The 23,716-nt window shown below is 40.8% G+C and overlaps 1 protein-coding gene across 3 annotated transcripts in view; it reads left to right on the plus strand.

Annotated features, from left to right (window-relative positions):
* rsrc1 (arginine/serine-rich coiled-coil 1) overlaps positions 1–23,716 on the plus strand; it is a 258,504-nt gene that overhangs the window by 8,818 nt on the left and 225,970 nt on the right. The window lies entirely within an intron of this gene.

Below are 23,716 nucleotides of genomic sequence, written 5' to 3' on the forward strand. Positions count from 1 at the left end.
GTAAATACGATGTTACAGCAAACAGTGTTATTCTGTACGGAATTATTATAAAGTCTTAAAAAAATTCCAGTGAGTTGTTTTTAAATGTCCAAGCGACTTTTTCAATCCATGTGCGATTCACGGCTATTTATTTTTACTACAACCACACATGCTGTGTGTGACATGCGCAGATACCGCACATGCTGTGTGTGATATGCGCAGATACCGCACATGCTGTGTGTGACATGCGTAGACATAGACATATAAACATAGACGCCGCCTTCCGCGTAGAATCATACGTCATCCACGCCGCCATATTGGATGTGGCAAAGTGGAGATTCTTTAGCCGTCTCTGGTATAGCGTCTAGACAGTAGCCGAGAATAAAGATGCCTCATTCATGTGCTGCGTTTAACTGTACCAACAGGTTTACCGTCCAAACGAGATCACATGGGATTACCTTTCACAGGTGAGACTGGAAAAATACTTTTCAATACTGTTCCTTCAGTCTTCAGTTTCCCAGCTCATCTCCACCGGGTAGGTGTAGAGTTATAAGCAGTGAGAATTAGATAATACAGTGCCACACTATGATGAACGTTTTTGAACGTATGATGAATGTTTTTAACCTTTCTGAATGTGAAGGAATCCGTGATGTATTTTGTTTTGGTATGACGTTAGAACCTGGCCGAACTCAGTTTGGCGGTCATTCAGCTCACTTTATTCAACGAGAGTAGGTCTGTGTGGTGACTCAATAAATAAAACAGTACATTTTTATTTTCATTCACTATTTCCAGTTTTTCCACTATTTCCATCATTTATCATATTCAGTGTTGTAGGTTGGTTATTGTGGCCTCAGGTTTTGGTAGCTTGCTACGGTATGCTGACTGATTAGCTTACCTGAGCTATCTATCGCGTATCTGTCGCTAGTTTGCAGTGTACAGGGTATTTCGCACACTATTTATAACCATCACATTAAAAGTTATATATGTTGTTTTGATGCCTGTTTGTTTTCCAAATATATACGTGTGTGTCTTAATGGGTGAATAAAAGGCATCGAGTTAAATATTATTGCAGAAAGGGGCTTTATGAAGTTCAGTCCATTTACTTGCATTGGTTTACGGGGAAGTTTTGCCACATCCAATATGGCGGACACTCTGACGTATCCCAGCAACGGGCCACCAGCTCAATGCGGCGTCTATGTTTATATGTCTGTGTGCAGATACCGCACATGCTGTGTGTGACATGCGCAGATACCGCACATTTGTTCGCGCTATTTTCACAGGTCTCAGGTGTTCCTCCCACGATATACGGTAGAATGGCCGTGCATTACACCCAGTCAAAAGGGCAATGGATACGCGCACTGCACACTGTGTAGAACTGACATTAACATCACTCATGGTGGTCGCGATGACTGCAGGCAGCATGTCAACTACAAAAAAAACCTACGGAGTATGCTGAAATGGCGAGTCAGGCGGAAAGTAAATCTGGGGGTATCCAGCAGTTTTTTACGAAATCTGTGGATGAAAAGACACGGAACGTGACACGTGCTGAAGCGGTGATGGTTGACCTATGCTTGGAGTTGAACTTGCTGATTAGTGCCATGAAATGTGAGTTAAACTTATTCAGTTTCTTTTTACATGTCTGATTTTTATTCACTGAAATATCAAACACTGGCTGTACTTCTTTAATTCAAAGTCTTTTCAGTGTTGCAAGTACAAATGTACATGTAGTATGGTCAAAAACAGGATTTTATGATTAGTGCTGTTGGGATTGTGGCAAAAAATTGATCATTCCACTGTTTTAAATACAATTATAAATGTAATTTTATTCAATGCCTCTTCTGAAGTATTATGCTGAAGTATTTATATATTGGGACATTGTTCTTAATGTCGGACTCTCTTTGGCATGAAATAAGAAATTTTTTAAAAATTTTATTAGAATCCGTTAACAGGTAGAACATTTTGCCAGGCAATATAATATAATACTTTTGAGGAGTTACATTCAAGACCAATGATTGGTAGTCAACCGTAATGTCTGCAAACAGGGAACACTATTATATTTAGAAAAATGTGATATATTGTATGCTCTAGAAATTTGTTGAGTGGAAATTCAATTGAGATGGCTGCTCGTGTTTTGTTTATTCAATTCACACAAAACAGTACTTTTTAAGAATTTAAATGTTAAACATATTGGTATATACACCTCTTATAATGGAAATGCGCATAAATTAATGTTACTGAAAGTCATTCCAAAATACTGAAAAATGTTTTCAAGAATACTGAAATTCAGAATTTGGGGTAGTTATCTCTGCATTTATATCTGGCAGGTTTTTATTATTTTTTAATTTTTTTTATATTCTGTGTATTTTGAGTGTAAATTATTAGTATAGAAGTAATAACGTACAGTATTAATCAACACCTTCTGGCCAATCGGAATCAAAAACGTCAACACTGTGATGTCTAAATATTGAAATATAACAGCATTAAAGAGAAAACAAGCTCTAACCTGTTAGTCATAAAAGCACAACCATGCGGTCTAAAAATCTGCAATGTTTCTTTTCCTTCTCTAGGTTTCAAAGATGGTAGGAGATGTTAAGAATTATTTGTTAGGCCAAAATGAGTTGTATTTCAGTGAAAAAAACAAGATCTGCGAGTTTTTTAATTTAAAAAGAAAAAAAAAACAACAAGAAAATAAAGGAGCACCCCATGTAAAAGCTTACGTCCCCCTCAAGTCTCCCTCATTTATACTTGCGCAGAACGACGGCTCAGCTAATTAGCTTGTGACAGCCTGCCATTAAAGACCTTCTGTTTCCTGAGCCACTTGCTTTTTCTCGCCAGCTGCCGGTCCTCTGCACATGCTCTCTCCCAATAAATACAGCAGTTATTAGTGTACGTTATGATTATTTCATTAATTAAGCACAGGCCAAAGCACCCTCGGGTCAAAGCGCTTTTGCCTGTCCTCGTGGCCCTTCAGAGCAAAGAAGACAAAGGGGGCACTTAGGCTGATTAATTAATGCAATTAAAACAATTATCTATTCACTGTTTATTGAAATGGTCGCATTGCACTTCGTGTACATACGCGCGCGCGCACATACACACAAGTGCAGCAAATACAGACTGTGTTCTGATGTTAGAAAGGAAATGATTTCATTAACATAACAAATGTAGGTAAAAGAGGTTGAATAGAGTTTAGTGGTTAAAATGTTTAGGAGATAATAGCGTAGCTTTTGTGCACCTATAGGAGATGGAGAAATTTCTCACACAGAAAAAAGGATTTAATCATGAGCAGGTGCACAGTGAAGCACTTGGATGTTTTTAAGTAGTTGATCAAATTGGTGTTAATCTAATTAAGTGAAAAATTTTTTTTACTCAATTGTCCGGTTATAACAGACACAGCCGATCAGCCAAGACGTTATATCGAAACTTTTGCTTACTTGCATAGATTTGCACTGCAGCTAATGTAGCTAATGAAGGGCAAACTCCCAAATCTTCATACATCATTAAAGTGCTGATGACACGTTTTTGACATCTTTGGCGATGTTTTATAACATAAAAAGTAATTCCCGATGATCCATATATTAATTCACGAAGGCGCCTATTTTACAAGTTATGATAAAAAATGCAGCTATTTGGGCAAATTTGACGGGGCTGCAGCACCCAGGAGACGAATGAGGAGGAGGGGCTATATGACGTCAGCGAGAGAACCTTCCTCCTAACTTACCAGTTTGTTGTTGATGCGACAGGTGTTCAGTTTATCATTATTAGTATTATTATTATACATTATTATTTTATATATATATATATATATATATATATATATATAGTTATTATGCCTTCGCGTTGTGTTGCCGGCTTTTGCTCCAAAACCCACAAGGATGGGGTAAGTTTATTCAAGTTTCCCAGAGATCCCGAGCTGCATGCGAAGTGGGTGAAGCAAGTCAGGCACACTCGTGACAAGTGGGAGCCCTCACCAACATCCGTCCTGTGCTCTGAACACTTCGATTTGGATTGTTTTGACACCCTTCCCAGCTTAAAAGAATCTCTTGGGTGTTCAGTTCAGCACAAACGTGTGTTGCTACCATCAGCAGTGCCTACAGTATTCCGGAGGGGGTCTACTAGTAGCTATGCCGGATCCAGCAGTCGCCTGGGACAAGGCGACTCCTCCAAAGACAGTCCTCCTGTCAGAACATGTGTTGAGAAACGACATAAGATAAAGGTACGTAGAGCTATAGAGTGCTCCGACATGATGCTAAAAATAGTAACACTGCAGTCTGCGCGGCCATCTTGGAAGTGAGCGCTCATAGAGTACACATCATAGAGTACACATTCATGATAATCATAAATGTAATCATAAAGTCAGCGTGATATCAGTCATGTATTTGCTTGTGAAAGCTTGCGGCTTTCATGTAACTGCCGCCTAGCAACGAGAGGCAAAGGGTAAAGAGGGTAGGCTATCATAGATTCTATTCGGAAGAGATCAACACATGATTGCTTAAAAATTAAGTATTTTAACAATTTGCATCTGTTTTGTGATTATCGTGACACTTGTGTTATATAGAACTGTATGTCTTATCAGCACATCGAGGATCTTCCACCGGATGCTTTAGCAAGTACTCGTAGCAACACTACACTTCACCCTTTGCCATGCATTGTTAGGGAACGGTAGCAAGTACCCCGATGACAGACTTCAAGAATATGTAGAAAAAATTTAGAAACTATACTTTCCAAAAGTCATTTGAGCTTAGTGTATTGCATTTCCGTTTATATTGTAGGTTCTTGCTGATGTTTTTGCGGAGTATGACGCAGCTGCTGAATCAGAAGCTGCAGAGTTTGTATGTACTAGTTGTGAACATTCACATTATTATCAATCTCATTTATTTAAAATCAGATAAAATCATGCCATCATGATCACTGCTTAAAGTACCAGTATTTGATTGTTCTTTTGTTCAGAACTGTGATGCCAGCTGCCAAGTAGACCGGCGTTTTCATGCGCCATTTCCATTGAGTAGAACAGCCAGTGAACCGCAGCGTGTTCTTCCGCTGACGTCACAGCATGGCCGCGAGCCACGGACCCAGTTTTCTTGCGCTGTGCAATTAAAAGTTGGATATTCGCGTAACAACAGCTTTTCACGTAATTATAACAGAAATCTAACATGTTTGCCATGTTGTATAGTTTATTTAAGAAATTGCATAGAGTCATGTTCGTGTTATCAGCCCTTTAAGTTGCTGAACTTTATTGATAGACATTATTTGATAGAACATCAGTAATAATCTGTATTCCATTAGTCCTTCAAGCTTTCCAGTACTATTCAGTCTTTAAACTTTTGGAGGCAGAGCCTAGGGTGGGGGCGGAGCAATACCAGATTGCGCTGTGGTGATTATGTGATTCTGATTGTCTTGACATGGCTGCCCCATTGCCTTAAACTGAAGTCATACAGTGTTGTAAACCACATTCATTTTGTGATTTAAGAAGATGGCGGAGTTTAAGGCAAATATTTCTGGAAGATATTTTGGGTGAGGGAGATTATCTGTTGCTTGTTGGCAAAATTAACAATGTAATTGCAGTTCTGACACCTGAAAACTACTACGCTGCTTCTTTTTCTGTTAAAGTATCCATGAGACCAAATGTAAATGAAATGTACCAGCGGAAAAGGCTATTGAAGGAGAAAGCACGTGGGACGTGAAGAACACATTTGCGATTACATTTGGTTTGCAAAACTACGACTTGATCTCGGTGAACTGGCAAATTGGTGAATATTTAGTGTTTTGAAAACCAGATCTTGTATAATATTATAAATATTATTATTTTTAAAGTCTGCACACTTATTACTTTTATATACTTACAGTATATCCACTATATGGCCAGAAATATGTATACCCTTGACCATTGAACATCCCATTCTAAAACTGTTGGCATTAATATGGAGTTAGTTCACCCTTTGCTGTTATAATAACCTCCACTCTTCGAGGAAGACTTTCCTTGAGATTTTGGAGCGTTGCCATGCAGATTTGTGCTCATTCACCCATAAGCACTCAAGAAGTTGGACACTGATGTTCGCTAAGAAGGCCTGACATGAAGTTGGTGTTCCAGTTCATCCCGAAAGTGCTCAGGAGGGTTGATGTTGAGTTCTTCCACTCCAGCTTTGGCAAACCATGTCTTCATGGAGCTCACTTTGTGCACAGGGGCACTGTCATGCTGGAAGAGGTTTGGGCTTCTTATTTCCAGTGAAGGGAAAGTATAATGTTTCAACATACAAAGACATTCTAGATGTTTTTTTGCTTCCGACTTTGTGGCAAAAGTTTGAGGAAGACTTTTTGCTATAAAATATAGTGGCTATGTCCATATTATTATGGATAGTGTAGACATGGAACAGACATTAGACTAGACACGGGGCTTGTGTTCATCTCATCTCATCTCATTATCTGTAGCCGCTTTATCCTGTTCTACAGGGTCGCAGGCAAGCTGGAGCCTATCCCAGCTGACTACGGGCGAAAGGCGGGGTACACCCTGGACAAGTCGCCAGGTCATCACAGGGCTGACACATAGACACAGACAACCATTCACACTCACATTCACACCTACGCTCAATTTAGAGTCACCAGTTAACCTAACCTGCATGTCTTTGGACTGTGGGGGAAACCGGAGCACCCGGAGAAAACCCACACGGACATGGGGAGAACATGCAAACTCCACACAGAAAGGTCCTCGCCGGCCACGGGGCTCGAACCCGGACTTTCTTGCTGTGAGGCGACAGCGCTAACCACTACACCACCGTGCCACCCCGCTTGTGTTCATATTGTAATAATTGTATAAAGGATGTTTATAGAGTCAGCTGGATGCTTGTAAAGCCAAATAATCCTGCAGTTAAATGTCAGTACGTTTTGACATCGTTTATGGCATCAATTCCACTGATGTAGGCTACACTACAGATTTTGTGGTAATTTTTTTCCTTAAAACATCAAACACCAAATATGTATACTTGGGCAAAGAGAAAATTCTTTTTTTTTTTCAAACCTTTCTTTTATGTGATTAGTAGAGCAGGATGCATTATTATAATAACCTGAGTGATGAGTTCAGGGTTTGACGAATGAGAAATGAGCAGAAAAGTGGCTACAAATTGTAAAGGCAACGTTTACTATAAAAGTCAGATGCTTGTTTTTGCATTTATAAAGTTATATTTTAAAGACTCAGTTTGTCTAATGATTCTCCCAAATCACTTGATGCAAAACTTTGATTTCAAGGAACGCCTTTTAAAATCTTACATTTTCAAAATAGTACCAAAATAACACAGTTGTTTGGAATAAAATATGATAGAATCACAAAGATAACTGCTGTCATGCTTCAAAATGTGATTAAAATCCACCGAGCATATTTATTTTGGGGGAAAAAAAAAATCCTGAAAATTCACAACTAATGTTCCATCTTGGTGTAAGTGTGGACTGCAGTAGAAGTTTGGAAGGTGTGATTGGGTGTTTGTGAGCTCAGCTAAGTGGAACAGGTTGCCTCAGTCCAGGCAGCTATCCGTCACTGTCGCGTTAAAACAGTTTGGGTCGACTTATGGACTCGGGGACGAAGCACCCTGATAAATCAGGGGCGGATTGAGTGGACAGCTCAGTATGATTGATATACTGACAGGATATGAGTAAGCGCCATGTGAGCTCTAAAATATGAGAGAAAGAGAGGTAGTGGGGAAAAAACTACCCATGGAGTGCATATTATTCAGACGAATAAGAATAATAACTGCAGCGTGGAGCTATTGCTGGTGAGAAGATTAGGGCAGTTTGGGAGCAAATATTGCTTTCCGTTTATGTGTAAATAATAAATAAATAAAAACCTGAAATTAGAATAATGCTCAATTATGGGCTGTAGTTTTTTTCCCTGTTCATATCGGAAAATGAGATGAACAGAAGGGACGCCCGTAGAGACTTGCAGTCTTTTCCTCGCCGACACACATGACAGACGAGAGTAGCTCGAGTAGCTGATAACCCATTAGACATTAATGTTTATTCCCTTTGATCAAACCAGGCAGTTCATGCGGCATGGATGCCGCTGCAAAGAAGCAATTGCTCAATATGTCTGTGTGCAGAGGGTCTGCAACCTCTTTATCATAGCAAATACAGATAAATTTTATCCAATCACATTTTATACGCTTATGGTTTTAGGGAGAAAAAAAAGGCAGATATTAGGAAAATATTTCTTTGCAGGCGCTGCTCAGGTTGCCTTTGGAATGAAACTTTGTAGCTTGAGAAGAGGTTTTTAATTTTTATTATTTATTTTTTCAAAGCAACAGAGTGGCTAACCTGTTTAGCTGTCACTCTTTAATGATTAGGCACGCCAAGGTTAAGACGTTCACTGCAACCTGCTGCAGTGTTGTTTGACCTCAAGTACTAAACAGCAGTCTCACTGAAAGCGTGCTTTCTGGATTCGAGCAACGAGAGGCGACAAGACCGCTTTCTGTCTGAGGTCGTGAGTACAGGTGCACCATGCAGGTTGGCTGTTCTTCAGCAGGACAGGACGAAGAGCCCAGAAGGTGTCAGTGAAAGCTTTACTTCTTTACACTGTAGTGAGGTGTGCATGTACCTGATGACTTTCCCTGCTGCTCTTTCATCAAAGCAACAGCATTGCTAAATACAGGAAGAGGAAAACAGGGTGCTGCAGCTGACATCTGTATGTGACTTTAGAGAGACCTTTCGGGGCATTCGTAAATCATGAGGTTTAAAAAAAAAAAGTGATGGCCAGCCCTAGATATGCTCTCTTAAGGCTTTTTGTTTTATTTATTTAAAATTTATGTTGAACTTTTTCACATTTTTATAAATGTACTTTATTTCTTTTAAATGTTTTTTTTTTTTTTTTTTATCCCCCGCTGGCCAAAAGGCCCAAAGGGGGATTATGTCGTGGCGACGTCCGTCCGTCCGTCCGTCCTGGGAAGAGTGCACACCTTCTGAAATCAACTTCTGTCACAATTTTTGGAGGAATTTCACGAAACTTGACAGGATTCTTTGTTACATGTCGTTAATACGCCTATCGCAATTTCGTCGCATTTTGCTAGAGTTCTGGCCCTTGATTTGCCAAACGTGTACTTTGATAATTTCAAGAGGGTGTATTAAGCACTTATAGCATTGATATAGTTGCCAGCGGGGGATATTGTGCTCTCCGAGCACTCTTGTTTCTTTATATTTTAATTTATTCATGCACTAAAAAGGGGAAATGCAACATGACAATATAGTTTTTTTTCCTGACTCTCAACAAACACTTTTGCAGCTCTGTACACCTAAGGCTAAGTATAACCCAGAAATGTTGCTCCGTGTCTGTGGGCGCAGAACACTGATTTTTTATTCATACGTCTCTGAGGTGACATCAGTTCACTGACCTGCTGGTGTAAATATCGCTTTCTTGGTAGTAGCCCAATAAGAGAATAACTGTAGCCTGTAAATGTTTTTATTTTTTTTATTTTTTGAAATTTATACCACAGCAGTGCTGAGTTCTCAATTCTGATTGGTCCGAATATTTCCATGCTGCACATCACAGGTTTATATTAATGTGCTCGTTTTAATATGTTAATGTTTCTATAGTAACAACTAGCACAGGGACTTGTACGATGGACGCTCCACATGTACAGATTAGAAAACATGAGTAATTGCGAAGCGGTGGATTATTCTGTGAGCGTTTATGGAAGGAGTCTCCAGTGTCAGTTTTTAATTTTACTAGTTTAAAAAGAGGGAAAACATGAGGTGAGGGCTGTTTATAGCCGTTATAATACTAGTGATGATGAGAACTAACTTGTTATGCTGCTGATCCACAACATTGGATGTAATTACAAATGGATAAGCAGTCCATGGTGTTCTATAATAAATAAAAATGGTTAGTGTTGGCAAGTTCCTCTGGTTTAACATGACTAAAACACTTCAGGGCGTGGTGTGATTTGGAGAATAATAAAACTCAGGGTGGTAGTAGCAACTCTGCTTGCTTCATGCCAGGCTGCATCACCCAACCCTTACATTGATTATTTTCCTATAACCACGCCCTGTAATTATTGTTTCCATTTAGTACCGCAGATTTTTCCACAGATGCACTTTTGGGGATTGGGATGGAGGTCAGGACCTTTTCTAACCCATAAACTCCTCTCCAGACAGGACTCCACCGCTCTCCTCACACACACGCACACCAACATGACTGACTGTGGTACTTGAATTGTTGATTCAAACTGAAGCCTCACTTGCTTTTGGCAGGGTGTGTGTTCTTTATTTAATCAAAATCAACATGCTTACACTAGCCCAGATCTGAGAGGCCACACTTTTTCCTTTTGGTTTTTTTTTTTTGTTCCTCTATCTCTTTCTCTTAGTCTTTCTTTATTCCGTCCTTACATCCAGAGTGCACACTGGTGTCTTTTTTTATTTATATCCCCCTCACTAGAGGCTAGACAAATGCTGCTGGCCTTTGTTGTCAGAAACCTTTATTTACCAAAGAGGAGAGTAAGTGAGTGACACGGCAGAGGCCTTTTATCCCCGGCTAGCCGCCAGCGCAGCTCCCTCCGCCTGCCAAAAGAAGCCCCTCTGGCCCACGCGCACCCTCCTCCACGCTTTCTCTCCTCCAGACACATCCAGCTACAAGTCCGCTCCCCTGGGTGAGGGGGAGATAGCTGCTCCGCCTCACATCGGGTTCACTCAAACAGTGACTCCAACCCTACACACAGCCCTACGTATATAAATATATTTGTTGCATTCATCCCATAATGACCCGTTTTCCACTTCTGCAATGCGAAAACGATTTTCTGAAACGTGAAACTTTGTGCTCGTCTCAGTATCTGTTATGAATTTGAAAAATCAAATTTTTATTCTAATGTTCAGTAAGAAGGTGCACTCGCGTGGTCTTTGCAAACGTGAAACAATAAAAGGTGACCATAGTCGCCGTCACGATCCCTTTACGTCGTATAGTTTATCTGGGAAGTGGTGGATCAGTGGATAGGGTTCTTCCAACACTTGAGGAAATCTTTTAACCCTTAACTGCTCACCTCGCTTTAAGTCGCTTAAGGATGAAATCATCAGCCAATAATGTAATGAATAAACGTAAATGGGATTTGTATTCCTATCTGCCTTGAGCAAGCAAGCAAGCGAAGAGTCTCTCTATTTTCATATCCCACTGTTGTTTTATTACAGTGGCCGGGGGATATAATAATTGGGATGAAAATAAGATACATTAGGTAATTTAAAATACATTTTACAATCATATTGCTGTAAACCAGAATAGATCACCGAGCTAGTGAACAGAACTCTATTACACAAATTGGCTATATTACAGAAACACAAGATATATTATTCAGACTGCAAACGCGCGCACACACACACGTGCGTGCGCACACACTCTCTTCATCAGATACACATCCGTCCTCCTCTGTCTGAGCCGAGCACAGATTAATTCATTACTCTGATTTCTGCGTAGTTTTCCGTGCCAGACTCTGAGACATTTTGCGCTTCGATTACCCTTCCTCGTATCTCGGACCCCGTGTCAGTCACGCAGGGATGAAGGATCTTTTGTTCACCAAACACATAAATATGGAATGAATAAATATTTTAATTTGTAAACATGGATACCCCGAGGCCAGGTGAACGTGGTCTGATACTGTGAGTCTTTTGCATTAAAAGAGCAGCGAACTAAAAGGAGACTGGAAAAACATCAGTGCAAATCAGGCGGCCGACTGGTCAAAGGTCAGCGCAGTGATCTTTATTCAGGAAGCATGCTTGTTGCCCCTGTAGTCGCTCATTAGCCACTGGACAGCGATTCAGAGTAAATATTAAGGCTGGTGGCTTTTACCTTGACCTTTCTTGCTGTGGAGGAATGTACGAGGATTCTTCATTATGCTGGATTTCCCTTATAGTCGTGACTCCACAGCGTTTCTCTCGATGTTTGTCATAAGTGACGAGACAGATTTTTAGAAGCTTTTTAAAATATCTGACCCTCTTGTGGGTCATGTGAGCGTCCGGTGAAGTCTGGGAATAAAACCTGCTTCGTCTGTTTTTTTCATCCCATTCAAAGCAATTTGGTCACGCGTCCCTTTTTAAACGTTTGCTTTTGGAATAGAAAATGAATTTCTCCCCGTCTTCCTTCTATCCTAATTTCAGCTCTTCTTGAAGTTCTTCGAAATTGGGTTTTAAATGCCAATTAGGAGGTTGAATGTAGCAAAATGAAAGCACTAGCGCGAGCAGAACAGCCTCACCTTCTGGCTGCTCAGGCTTCTGAGAGAAGAGCACGCCGAACCTTTTGGCTCCGAGCGCTGCTTTGAGAAAAAATATCCTGCCTAATGAACACATTAATTAGAACCATAACTATTTATAAGATGATAATTAGAAACGAAGCAAGGTAAACTGGGCCCTTCCTGCAATTAATGGCGGATTAATTACGACCGGTAATGAAGTGGAGGTTTGAAACGCATTAAGGTGAAGTACAGAGGAGCGTTGCGGCTTTGTGATCACTGGCGTAATTATTCCGCCGGCCATTTGAGCCCCCCCCGTGCTCACTCGCTCGACGCCAGTTAATCAGCATCGTTGCATCGTTATATATGCACTTAAAAGGACTTGCCAGCGCAATGACTGCCTAATTATTTCTAATTGGCAGACCCAAGCGTGGTCTTCGTGAAAGGAGGAAAGGGATCCGGTGCTCAGAGACAGAAATGACCCGAGGTCCGGCTTAGACTTGTGTATCTGTTGTGTGGAAACACCCCACTAACCCTTGCAAAGGTCACTCGCCTGAAGTATATATCTTTTTTGCAAGCTTTTGGCGATTTCTTGCTTTAATTAATGCTAATTGCCTCACAGTGAGAAGATTATCCTTCCAGATCAGTGTGATTTGATGAGACTGATCGCATGCCCATGACTGAGCAATCACAGTTATCCAGTTCTCTCAAACAGGCCCAGGAGTCGTTTTTAACTCCAGCTCGGAAACATATTCTAAATGACTTTATTTGCTTGTATGAAAGCAAATCATTTTTTTCATACCGATTCGAAAGTATTGCCATCAAATTGCACCCCGTTCTCCAGTAACAGATAAGTCGGCCCTCTGCTTTGAGCGTCACAAAAATCCCTTTCCCGTGTAGAAGTTGCTGATGCTCGGCTTTAAGCAGAGCCATGTGTCGGAGTGTGTATGAGAGACACCATCATCTCCCCCAACAGCACTGGAGCAAATTGTATCGTAATTAAATCCAACGGTGCACTTGTCTCTCTCTCCGTTGTTCTGACAGCACCAATATGGTTCCAGTTACCAGTGTAATATTTAGGTGCAACAAAAAAGAGAGAGTGAGAGGAAGCGCTAATAAAAGAGAAATCTGGATTATGTGCTTCTTGACTGAAATCGTGACACCCGCTGGAAATAATGAAACACTTTCCCCCCTCTCTTGATATTGGAGAGTCTTTTTTTATTTCCTGTCTTGTCAAGCTTATGGGGGAACTTCTGACTGATTTGGGATGAAGCCGGGAAATATATGAGCTGCCAGCTGCACACGGCGTGTGTGATTGGTGGAGGAAGAGATGAAGCAACAGTGCCAAATCAGCAGGTTTCTACTAGCGTCACCGTTTTGGCCTGGTGATGAACGCTTGTGCTATTTCATGCTTTCATCTGAGGACGTGCTACACTTTTCTCATGTAAACCTGAGGTCCAACAGATTTCTTCATCATCGTGGAGGTGATTGAACTGTAACTCAAAGTGAAGCACGGAGGCGAGGAAGAGTCTGGAAAAGTTGCAAATGTGAGACCTGTGAAGCTGAGGTTCTGAATGACTTGGAACTCTGTAGATGTGCAACACGTTTTCTTTGGAACTCTATATTTTAATATTGGAGCATGCTGCTAGGAGATATTACTGGAAAAAAAAAAAGTAAATGTGGAATGATTGACAGTTGTGTAGGTGATTAAACCCCGCGTCTTTTCTCCATCTCATATTAATGTTTTGTCTTGATTTTGAAAAACGCAGTTTCACTTTCTGTCAAGATAAACGGAGAATGTTCAAGTTTGTTACTGTGGAAAAAAAAAATCTGGTAATCATCAGTTAATTATATTTACCTGTATTAGGGATGCGACTGACAAAAATAGCACTTAGAAGAGGAAAATAAACACAGAGATTAAATAAGCCGACAATGAAGCATAAAATTTAGCAAATAATTTGAATGTTAATAATCATTTTCGGCAGCACGGTGGTGTAGTGGTTAGCGCTGTCGCCTCACAGCAAGAAGGTCCGGGTTCGAGCCCTGTGGCCGGCGAGGGCCTTTCTGTGCGGAGTTTGCATGTTCTCCCTGTGTCTGCGTGGGTTTCCTCCGGGTGCTCCGGTTTCCCCCACGGTCCAAAGACATGCAGGTTAGGTTAACTGGTGACTCTAAATTGACCGTAGGTGTGAATGTGAGTGTGAATGGTTGTCTGTGTTGATGTGTCAGTCCTGTGATGACCTGGCGACTTGTCCAGGGTGTACCCCGCCTTTCCTTTCGCCTGTAGTCAGCTGGGATAGGCTCCAGCTTGCCTGCGACCCTGTAGAACAGGATAAAGCGGCTAGAGATGATGAGATGAGATAATCATTTTCATGGCAGTCAGTGAAGCCACGTTCAAACTAGCGAGATCACGTCTTGTAAACTCCATGAGAGAGGGAAAAAGAGGTTGGTGAGGGAATGGATGTTTATAGCTGCTATAATGTAAGTGACAACCAGAACTGACTTGTTTTACAGATGTTCCACAGCGTTAAATACATCTCTAAATGAAAACATAAAAAAAAAAACTCTGTGGTGTAAGATGAAGAATAAAACTCTTCAGGACATGCTGTTATTGGAAAGTAATCAGATTCTTATAACTTTATAATAGCAATACTTAACACTTTGACCAAATATAATTGTCATTTAAAAAAAAACCCAGTCCTAGTTTGAACGGGTATTTTTAGAATCGAGTAATTCAGTAGATGGATGTGAATTTTTTATTTTTTTTTCATTAAATATGCATCAACACAATTAGATTTAAACATTGCGATGAACATTTTTCTTTTCACCCCAAGTCCTTGTTGATTTCTGTTTTATTTGGGCATGGAAATTGGCTTTACTTGTGCTTGAAAAGCTGTGCAGATTTCTCGAACTTGATCACCGGAGCACAGGAAGTGTGTAATGAAGAATAGATTGCTCACATAAAGCTGGCTTGTACTCGTTACCATTTTCTGCACTGTTCCTGTGTGGTTCGTATTCTTTATTACGAAATATGAGAACGCAGAGGGTAATTTAGAAATTGTGTAATGTGGATTGTTAACATTAAAACATGTATTATTCTGTGTATATAGTAACAAACTCCTAGCTGTTAAAGTCGCAAGTGAAGAATTTCAGTCACGTCATCTCCGTATGGTCAGTTTTCGCTGACCATGTGTTCATCTATGGTGAAATGTAAGAAAAATGGATGCCTGTTCAAAGCTGAATTGCTACTTATTTAGCTGTCAGCACTGGCCTAGAGAGAGAGAGCAAGAGCGTGCGAGTCTAGAAACAGAAATGAAATTCCTCCATTAAAAGCCATCAGCTCTGATTGAACCTGCATTGGCTAAAATTTGATATCTGAGTGCCAGGTCATCATTCAGGATGTGCACACTGGTGATTGAACACAGCAGATGTTGAGCTACTGCAGGGGTCACGGTCTCAATACAGTTGCCGAACTTTTACTCATGGCGTCGTCTTTTCCAGAACGCTGACTTCATTTCCGCGGTAAGTAATTAACGTTTTTTTTTTTATAAGGGTGATATTTCAGATGCCCTCGCATGTTTAATTAAGTGTAGTTTCCCCCTTGGCAGCGGAATGCACGTCTGCTCAGTGTCACACGTCCTTCGCCGCACTTTTACAGTTGGCCCACATGTTTTGCCTCACCGTTTATGATTTTTCTTATACCAGAGTTGTGAGGTTCCTAAATCACTTAGGCACAGACGGCATAACCATCCACATTTAAACAATAAAAGGCTGTGAGGAACAGACCCTCAGATCTACTGTCACTTCATAAATAGTCGTATATAAACCGGACCCAAAAACCCATCATCTTTGCCCTAAGAGCACACCTGCTAATTGGAAACACATTTTTCGGCTAGTTTGAAACACGCATCCTTTTTTTTTTTTTTCCCCCCTCCTCAGTGGAAGCTTGTGGAGAAAAATTCAGTACAGCTCGGTGCGGTGAGCCAGCCGTCATGTAGCAACAGCTCGGCTTTCCCTGTCGTAAAGAAAAAAACGACAGCAGATAGACGGACTAAAGGCTGTTGGTCAAACGATCACCTGTGACGACAGTGGTGAGTTAGCACCTGATTGCCACTCTGACCTCTCACCTCTGCTTGCCCTCGTGTTTAGGTTCACTCATGCCCTCTGTGCCACTAATAGGAGTGTAATATGGCCCAAACCACGACACACAGCCAGACTGTGGAGTTTAGGATTGCGCTGCGTCTGTTGAGTGACGGCGCTCACATGTGCCAACGAAGAGTAATGACGAGTCAAACACTGACTTCTTTCTTGATTCTTTGGGGGGGGGGGGGGGGGAATTTCTTCACCAAGTGTCGGTAACATATGGGTTCTTTTAGATGTGAGATGGCTTTGAACTCCATTAAATGACCCTTTGTGAGAGTGCGTGTGTGTGGGCTGAGTACTGAGTTTGTCTCACCCGGCTTGACCGGTGTTAATGTAGAAGAAAGACGGAGCCAAGAAATTAGAAAAGATTTTATTCTAATCACTTTGTCTTTTCCCAAAATGGTGGCAGGAGGCAAATGAAATAGACAAAAACTCTACCAGACAAAACTCAGCAGGGATTGCTGTGGTAATTGTACTAGCTGTCGTTTACTTAACAACACACTCAATTTGTCGCGGCGTTCTCTTTTTCTGCTTTTGTGCCGGCACTCCCGCAAGAACAGCGAACGTCGAGGAAGGAAAACAGCTTGGGAAATGTTTTCAGCAGCCATCATAATTAGACGAATCTCATAAATGAAACTTATGTGTGGCGCAGCGTTTGAAGAGCACTCGAAAGTGAGACACGCTGCATGGTGAACATATTTTCATTGTAGGGGGAACAGCTGTTTAACGCAGTGGCGCTCAGGCTCCTTTGGCAGCAGGAAATCCACGCGGCTCGCTCGAGGTGCTCGAGAACAGGAATAAAAATAGATGGCGATGCTTTGAATTAAATTGTGAAGTGACTGCTGTAGATTAGTGTTTTTACCTTGTGTTTGTGTGTTAGTTTTTCAGAAAGGTTTTGTCTCTTGTTGTTGAATATTCCACAGATTTATATACATTTGGTCAACGTGAAAAAAATGTCACCTGGTCTTTGTCCAGGCTTCAGCTGTCCAGTTTCAGTGAACCTGTGCCTATGGAGCACTTGCATGTGACGTCACAGCCGATCCAGATTGTGACAGACGCCATCTTGTCGGTCAAACGCCATATTCCGCCTTCTACTTCTGGTTCTACTTCTGCTTTTACTTCTACCTTTTCTTCTGGAAAACCCTACTATATACAATTCTACTACAACGGCTGCGGCTACAAGCTCTCCCTACCTGTGCACGTTTTTTATGTTTTTTGTGTGTATTTTTGCGTGTTGTTCGTCTGTACCGGACTTCAATATCCACTACAACCGTATGGACTTACTGGACATTGGTTTCCAGCAGAAAATGACGGTTTGTAGCGATTTCCATCGCATGCACAACATTCCGGACGAGAAAAAAAAACAAACATTCCGGACGAGATAGCGAGACCAGCGGGGTCTCCGTGGATTGTTATCGGAAGCAAAGCGAAGGAGGCAGCGCCGGGAGTGGAAGCAAAAGCGAGGCTGCAGAGCCGGCCTGTTGACTAAGCTCAAAAAACAGCCACTCAAACCTCCACTGCTAAGCCTCTCTCTCTCCAACGCCAGATCCATGTAAACAAGACGGACGATTTGGAATTACAGCTAGAATTACATTATTCTATTCTATAATCGGCTGGTCAGTGCATCTAGTATCAGTACTAGTAATACTTAAGTGACTTACCCGTCCAATGAGGATTCTTGTTTACAAGATGCCACATCTGAGTCGCTGACAAATCCTGAATTTCTGTAAAGATAACTGTCCAGAGATTTATAAGCACGCAGTGCTTCACCACTGAACAGCGAGGGAGAGTCAATGAGGTAATTATACACGTCCGGGTATTCCGCTGGCAGTTCAAAATCCGGTCGTGAAAACTCCGTCCGGTAAGCCATAAGGGTCACTAATCTGTAGATCGTTTATTTTAGACATATATCTAGTTATCTGTTCATTAGAAAAATGAGCCGTGTAGTCCATCGGTTGAAATTGATCCATTCTGTACACAAGTGCAGCAGTATTCAGCTGTGTTTTTGACCGACAAGATGGCGGTTGTGTACTTTCCGGTCATGTGACTGCAAGATCTCTATTGTTGCTTCAGATTCCTCTTCTTGGCTGACCGGAGGGGAACCAGATGTGGTCTTCTGCTCTTGGAGCTTGTCCCCTTCAAGGTTTGATGTGTTGGTGTATCTGAGCTGCTTTTCTGCTCAGCACAGTTGTAAAGAGTTGCTGTAGCCTTCCTGTCTGATCGTTTTCGCTCCACCCAAAGAACTGATGCTTACTGGAGGTTTTTATGCCCCGCTGGCCGAAAGGCCCGAAGGGGGATTATGTCGTGGCGATGTCCTTCCGTCCGTCCGTCTGTCCCAGGAAGGGTCCTCGCCTTCTGAATTCAACTCCTCTCACAATTTTTTGGAGGAATTTCACGAAACTTGACAGGATTCTTTGTTATATGTCGGTAATGCGCATATTGCAATTTCGTTTAATTCAGCCGCATTTTACCAGAGTTATGGCCTTATATCATAGATATAGTTGCCAGCGGGGGATATTGTGCTCTCAGAGCACTCTTGTTATCTTTTTGCACTAGTCTGTGTGAAGTATAGAAGCTGCTGAGTATGATGGCGTATTAGGGCCATTGTACAGTAGGTTTAAAAAACAAAACAGAGCTGAGGTGTAATATTCTGAGGGGGGGAAAAAAACCTCACAGGATTTCTGAAATTTAAAGGCATAAATTTTTTAGAAAAAAACTCAAATTTTGATATTAAGAAGTCACAAAATTGTGCCTTGTCAAAAGTTCATGAGTGGAATTTTTTGCTTCCTTAATGCGTTTGAGATCCAATACTCAATAATAAATACAGTAAATATATATTATTTACCAGCTGGGAGGTCCTTATCGTGAAATACCGTGACCGAGGTCTTGAAAATACTGACCGAGGCCTCTGGGCCTGGTAAATAATATATTTATTTTTTTCTTTACCAAATTCTAACAGAAAATGAGCGCGCTTGAAAGGGAAACCATCTGGGTAGTAAAACTCGCTTTCGCTGTGAAGACTGTCATTATCGCTATCCATGCTGTAAAATTTATGCTATTATTCTAAGAAATGCGAAAATAAATGTTGACAAAAAATTGCTATGTTTGTTGTTGTGAATGAGCGAGTCGCCAATGGTCCGTAACTGGGGTCCGTATCGTAGGATTCCGGACTGCTCGCGAGCCAATCGGAGCTCATGATTTGATGGAATCCAGACCGCGAAAAAAAAAAAAAATGTTATTTACCAGCTGGGAGGTCCGTATCATGAAATACCGTGACCGAGGTCTTGAAAGTACTGACCGAGGCTGAGGCCACGGTATTTCACCATACGGACCGACCTTAAGCTGGTAAATAATATATTTATTTTTTTCTTTACCAAATTCTAACAGAAAACGAGAGTGCCCGAAAGGGAAAACTGAGCCGAGCCGGTATTTTGAATCCTCGTTCACGGCTGTAATGCAAATTGCTTCCTTCTCAGTATACAAGTGCACTTCAATGACAGGAAAAAAACTATATTTTGCCGCCTATGTAGTCCCATATTTATACAAATAGGAGTCATTCAGGATTCAGCCATGTTTTTGCTCGGTGTTAGCAAGTTACAGGTTTTTAGCTTTCCCCTGAAATGTTTTCTTTTATTTCTTCTTCCTCAGGGTAGTAAAACTCGCTTTTGCTGTGAAGACTGTCGTTATCGCTATCCATGCTGTAAAATTAATGCTATTCTCCTGAGAAACGCTGGCAAAAATTTATAAGATTTTTTAAAATAAATCTTATAAAAAAAAAGATAAATGTTGACAAAAAATTCTACTATGTTTGTTGTTGCTGTGAACGAGCGAGTCGCCAGAGGTCCGTAACCAGGGTCCGTACCGTAGGATACGGACCCGCTCGCCAGCCAATCAGAGCGCAGGATTTGGACCGCGAAAAAAAAAAAGCGGTCCATATTATGTCACGAACCACTCAAGTGAGTAAAGAGAAATGACATCCATCATTACTTTCAGCTATGAAGAGTCATTTAATTAATAAACATAAAGAAAAGCCATTTGAATGAGAAGGTGTGTCCAAACTTTTGACTGGTACTGTGTGTTCCTCTGTATAATTTGACTGCAGTGTAGTGTTTTGTATAATTTTTATTTTTATTGTTTTCATTTTTGAAAAGACTGATTCATCAGATTTTCCATTCTCTTTGGCACATGTTTAATTCAGTGATATTGCGATCAGGATTGAAAAATCCGACGTGACAGCATTGTGTATAATTTAATCTCGTATATTTCTGAAACTATTTACAGAGCTGGTTCTGGAACTTATTGAAACTGTAAATTTATGGACAAAGACATATTTATTGAACAAGGCCATGATGGATTAGTGAGTGGGGAAATTGCTAATTGAAAATATATTATTTACTGCTGGTATACATTTACAAGCATGGGTGGACAAAGCATAACTTTGTTAGCCAGGCCACTGGGCAAGTGTAAAAACAACAACAGCAAAAAAAAAACCCACACTATTGTCCTGCCCAGTTTCATGTTTATTTGCCTGGACACCTCATTAATTATGCTAAAAGGTAATGGCTAATGGAAGGTCAGAGTTCAGTGTGGTAGTATAGCTGTATTCCGTATCCTGTCCAGATTGAGAAAGTATTTGAATTTGGTATGCCTATTATCCCAAATAAAGTTTATTCAGTTCAGTTTGGGCCCATAATGCGTGCTACACTAGTGCTATCATTGTCCAATTTCTCATCAAGCAAAAAGGTCTTGTATAGCAGGAAAGTAATATGGGCAGATAGCCACCATCCAGCTCACACCCAGTCCGCGTAATTACTAAAATAGGCAGTGGGGAAGGATCATATCCGTGTCCAGGCAGGGGTTCGACGATAAGCCGCTCACACTGGTAATTACTTTATTGATAATTCATGGGAAAAATTGCCTCATCCAATCACCGCTGATAGATTTAATGGACCATCTGGGTGAGGGAGGGGAATAGAGGGGAGCGGGGTGTTAGGACACTGAGGCCTCCTTTTAAAATGTGTTTAGGCCATGGGGAAGACCTTTCCCTCTAGAGATAATCGCAAAAATAAATGTAAAATAGCCCACTGCTGGCATGGTGTGTGAGAGGCGGGAGGGAGTGTTTATCTGTAACTCCTCCTATAACACATTTACCCTTAGCTGTAAATTGGCTAATAATTCTCCAAAGGGGAAGGCCTTGGTAATGAAATTGACATTTAGCAGCTTGGCTCCAGTCTATTAACTACAATAAATTTAATTTGCAACAGGCGCACAAGTGTAGCAGGGCGTCGAAAGAGAAAAGCAGCTCCCAGCAGATTAGGTGTTTATTACATCTGCTGGCCACAAGTACAGTAGCCAAAATAAGACTGCTCTCGTGTTGGCACATGTGGGGGGAAAATGACTGCCGGTTTCCAATGGTACATTATTACAATGCACTTTCTGGCAGTAATAGTGATATTATTATTATTATTATTATTATTAAACAGATGCAGAAAAGTGTTTTTACAAAAGTAGGCAATCTCTGTAGTTGGGGTATGGTAACGTGGTCTGAAACATTGTAGTAGTAATTGACCATTTAAGAACACACACACAAGTGGTACAAACTGAAAGGAAAATCATGAGTATGAATTCTTTGTTTTTGTATGTACAAATAATAAAAAAAAACAAAAGGGCAAAGAATTTATCCTTCTTTCTTAGAAAGAGCTTTTGGAAAACAACTGTTCTGTAATACCTCAGTATTTATCATGATGTTAATAGCTGAAAGAAGGAGTGATTACGAGGAAAGGCAGCACAGTGCCTGAGACAAAAAATAATAAATGAACTGGCATGGCAGAACGCTGTGCTGCTTAGCCAAAAATAGATCACAGTTTCGTTTAATTCTGGTCAGGAATGCACTTGGAGTGGCAGAAGAGTTACTGATGTAACGGTGTTTTAATAAGACAGCAGTGGGCTGCTTTTTTAATTTTTTTTTTTTTTAAGTATCGGGGAGTGACAGTCAGACTCAAAAAGGATAAGAAAAGAAGGTAAATTGGTATTATTTAATTGATTTTTGGTAAACGTCAGTGGTGAAGTAACCATCTGATTATAGACCGTGACTACACCTGACATTGTAACGATGACACTCTGTAAAACACATCACAATGTAGTAACAGAAAACAGTTATAATTCATCAGCAAGTTTTTTTTTCTGTAGATAGAATATCACAACAAAGTCCTCTCGAAGCTCAGCACCAGTGATTAACAAAACTCTAAAGTGCTGCATTAATATAAATATCTATGATACAAAATTGACTGCTTCATTTGAAAGTAAAATTTAGAGCCCTGCTGGATTCATGGATTTAATTTGATTATATTAGTTTAGTAATTTAATGTCTGTCCTGTTTTCCTCTTAGTGCAGGTACATTTTAGAGCAAGCACACAACAAAATACGTTGTGTATTAAAGAACATTATATAGATGCCACTTGATTGTGATTAAGTCTGAATTTTCAAATACTATAAAAAGAGGAATTCATGCTTTTTATTGTGTGTGAGTAGAAACGGGTGGGAGGTCAGGCGGCCTCGTAAGTAGCCCAGTAAATCTCCCAACAGTCTCTGCCTTGTCCTGTAAGGATCAATACTGAGTGTGTAGAGTCATCCCAGCCCCTCCCTAATGACCACGATAGTGTATATTACTGTACACACGAATACACACATGCGTGCACATGCAGCCATCCACATATTTATCAAAACCTTGACCCTGTCTACCTCCGGACAAATCTCTTTGACCTTCTCATAAAAGCCCAATCAAAGATCATCAGGGATTTAATTTGATACCGCAGGTTTATACCACAGTGCAGTTGGATTCTTGATTCTGATTGGCCACAAGATGTTGATTTGTTTTCTGTAACAACAGTAGTTCTGGAGTCGCAGGAGGGGGGGAAAAAAGAGGCTGATGATAGAGCGATTGTTTATCCATGTTATAACATACAGCTACATTACAATGAACTACTAATGGACATAAAAATGTCTTACATTGGTACACTGTAAGAAGTGATTTTGGAGGGTGGTAAATATAATCTATGCAAACCAGATCAAATTTACTCGGTTATTGCAGTCAGCCAAGGAATTATAAAGTAATGGGTAAATTATACATATGCTACCTATTCGTTAACAGTAACAACCGTTACATGGAAAAATACGGTAAAATATACCCCAAAGCCGTGAGTCCTGTGCTCCAAATTGCGCATGCGTCAGACCGCGCGTTTGAGTGAGCGGGACAGGGAACTCTCGGCCTGCCATCTTCCTCTCTCCGGCTGTTAGTTTAGTGAGTTATAAAACAGGTTCATTACTTGAAATGTTGTGTGAAGCTGTTGTACTGCACTTTATTTTGTGTTTTTTGATCATTTGGTGCATCATTGCTGCATATAAACAAG

The sequence above is a fragment of the Neoarius graeffei genome, chromosome 23, assembly GCF_027579695.1.
Source record: "Neoarius graeffei isolate fNeoGra1 chromosome 23, fNeoGra1.pri, whole genome shotgun sequence".
NCBI lineage: Eukaryota > Metazoa > Chordata > Actinopteri > Siluriformes > Ariidae > Neoarius > Neoarius graeffei.